Source organism: Thermobia domestica, chromosome 7, assembly GCF_964235325.1.
Source record: "Thermobia domestica chromosome 7, izTheDome1.hap1.1, whole genome shotgun sequence".
Classification (NCBI taxonomy): Eukaryota; Metazoa; Arthropoda; class Insecta; order Zygentoma; family Lepismatidae; genus Thermobia; species Thermobia domestica.
In genome coordinates, this window is record NC_137460.1 from 294,457,387 (window position 1) to 294,460,860 (window position 3,474).

Genomic DNA, 3,474 nt, shown 5'->3' on the forward strand with positions numbered 1-3,474 from the left:
ATTTGGTTACAATATGGATTTGAGTGTACGGTACGTGTCAATAGCAAGCCAATATGAAAGTGAACATCCAGCTTAATCTGGGATCCGAACGATATGAGATCTTATCAATAATCGAACCCTCGTATCTCGTGCCAAAGACTCATATGTTAAACATATAACCAGGAGGGGTCTTTGTGTCTCCTTACGACTTTGATCCCTGGAGAAGCGCTTTCCTCCAGAGCAAATCCAACTAGTGGTTCCATTTCCAGTGCAGTATGTATCTCGTCACATATAGCCTCAGATTTGAAAAAGTTCAAGTCCAGTAAACCAATCAACAAATTGAAAATGCAGATATCAAAAACGCCGTCTCGTATGTGTATTTTTAGTTTGGCTTATTTTAACACCATGACAATACAACGAAATTATTATTTTACTCATAGAAACGAAAGCTATTTCTCTTTTGGTGAGAAATTCAACTCCTTCTGTGTACAGGTGTTCTTCAGCCGTTATCGTTTCTCACGATAGAACAAAGAACTTGTTGTTTTTCAATGCAACGTTTATCGTCTAGACAGAGTGCTTCGTCGCACGAAACTTATTTTTTCTTTCCCTAAGATAGTTTCCAACTTATAGTCTTCGTCACCATGACTGTTCCGCATATACTTTTTTCATAACAACATTTATTAAGATTGGGAATATTTTTGGATACGAAGTTGATATTGTGTGTGAGTGATATTGTGTTTGTCGTGTTCTCACGCACTCATATTACGTCATCCTTCCTGCCGTGAGAACAAGTGTTCATGTCCCGCAGGAGTCGTAGGTGAAATGACTCATACACACAATTACCATCGTTCGCTCCTTTTCACTGAACTGTTTTATGTATAACAGTAGTGCATAACAATCCAATAACCATGGGAAGAATTTATTAGTGTAGACTGATACACTTTTTTTAACTATTATTTCCAAGATTCTTTCTCACGGGACCAAATTAAATGTTGTCAGTGTTCTTTCTTATAACATCGATCCATTGGGATTGTCTATGAATGCAGAAAACATTAACATTTTCTTTATTATTTGAGAGAGTGCATTGTCAACACTAAGTGCAGGAAACGGGTTATTCCCGGGAGTCAGTAGAAGCGAGGAGTTAGCAATAAGAGTTCATCGTAAGAAGAGTTAGCAAAAGTCCGTCGTAAAGAGAGCCAGTGCAAGACATCCTAGATAGTGATAGTATGAAGAACTTTGTGTTGCCACATTAACATATAGGATGTGAAGCAAAAGGACAAATAAATATTTTCTGGATATGTAGCGTCCTTTTGGAGTCAAGATACTTCGTTGACCAGCGTTTTTCCAGCATTTCCCCTTTCCCTTTATCATTATTACATAATGAAAGTCTCGACTCAGTGCGAAGAGTCAATTTATAGTGCGAGTGATATTTAAGCAAGGGCTATGTTTCTAGTGTTCATAAATAGTGTGCGTATATCTACATTTACCATGCAGTGTTAAGAGTTTTATTCTCCATTTCGCTTATTCGATTGCCGCAGTGCAATTTCTTCTGTTTGAGCATTTAGCTCTGTCAAGTGAGAATTTTGTGTGTTGTTAATATATATATATATGTTTTTTCTTATTTCGTTCCGTACCCACATATATCCATACTCAATAAATAGGAATTTACCTAAGTAAATATTATCGTCTTCATTCATGTGTGTGTGAATTCCTGCGAGCAGACGACTTGCCAGTTGCGTATATATATGCGAGTGCATACGCAACAGTAAGTATAATACAACCTGAGTCTCAAAAGCACCAACGTGGCTCATGTCAAATCACTGGTCATATTTCAATATTATCAATCTGCGCCCAAACAGAGTATGAGCCTGGACCAGAATTGTTATCAGCTTTTTTTCTTAGGGAGTTCTTCGGGAGCCAGCACCCAAGGAAAGCGGTAGGTAGCAAAGCTCAAAGCCAACCTATGACCACGAATAGTGATCGTGTGTCACCTGTGGCGCGCTTCGGGATGAAAGTTTTAATACAGTTTTCATTGTTTATTTTTAATTTAAGTATTTAGTGAAATTTTTATATTCGCAGAACATCACAGAGTGATTGAAACCATAATATGATGCATCGATATCCTACAGTTTAGTCTTTGTTCTTATTTTCTATTTTACTCCAGTTAATGTAGATAAATGTAGATCTACGTAACATATGTCCATCACGTTCATCTCGACGTGTGCCACGAGTGGTACACGATAGTAGTAGGCCCCCCATTATGGCAAACCGAGTCAGCTAAACTTTTCTCGATTCTGATTGATTGAGAGAAGTCACGTGACTTTAGGCCCCGCCCACGCGGGAAATTTAAATTTAGCCACGCCCCCAGGTCACGTGGTATGACGTTAGGACTCACCCTGCGGGGAAATCCCTCATTCTCTTCTATGACCAGGATTTTTCAAATTCGTTTCCTTTTACGGGTAAGATGAGTGCTTTGATACATGATTCTGATTGGCTGATAGAGGGCACGTGATTTTAGGTCCTGGGATATTTGAAATTCTTTCCCTTTTGTGGGTAACATGAATGCTTTGGTACCACGATGCTGATTGGCTGATAGATGTCACGTGATCCTAGGCCCTGGGACTTTTGAAATTTGTTCCCTTTTATAGGTAAGATGAGTGCTTTGATACCTGATTCTGATTGGTTGATAGATTTCACGTGATCTTAGGCCCTGGGATTTTTGAAATTCGTTTCCTTTTACGGGTATCCTCTTTTATTTGTATTTTGGTACTACGATACTGATTGGCTGATAGAAGTCACATGATTTTAGACCTGCCACACGGTGAACAGGTTACATGGTATAACGTCGTGAGTCATCTTTGTGGGGAAATCCCTCGCTGTGATTTTTTGAAATTCGTTTCATTTTAACGGCATTCTCTTTGATGACTGCTTTAGTACCTCGATTTTGATTGGAGGATAGAAGTCACATGATCTTAGCCCCAGCCCATGCGGGAAATTCAATTTTTTTATGTTACGTGATATGACGTCATGAGATAAGGCGATCCACCCTTGACCCTGATTTTAGAATTATTCCCTTTCATTGCTACTGTACTGGTTATGTACTGAAGTTCACCTTAAATATTATCGTTTCCTTTTATGGGTAAGATGGTTCTTACCTTGATGGAGAAATTGCCCACCTTATATGTTTACGTGTGGATATCCTGTCCTTGAATTATTGTGTCTCTAGAAGGATACATTTATTTTAACAAATATGATTAAAATAATACGAAATTTAGTTTTAACATAATTGATCAAAGTCTATGCGGATGAACCACTAAAATAGCTACTTTTGCTGATAAATAACTTTCCTATATCTAAAGATATGTGTAACTTAAGCTTGAAAGATTTTCTCTTTTAGTTTTTTTCTATATAGCTATAAACAGATTGAGATAAAGCAATTGCTGTTTTCTTCTAACAAACATACGAGTATGTTATTCATAATGCACAACGCCATCC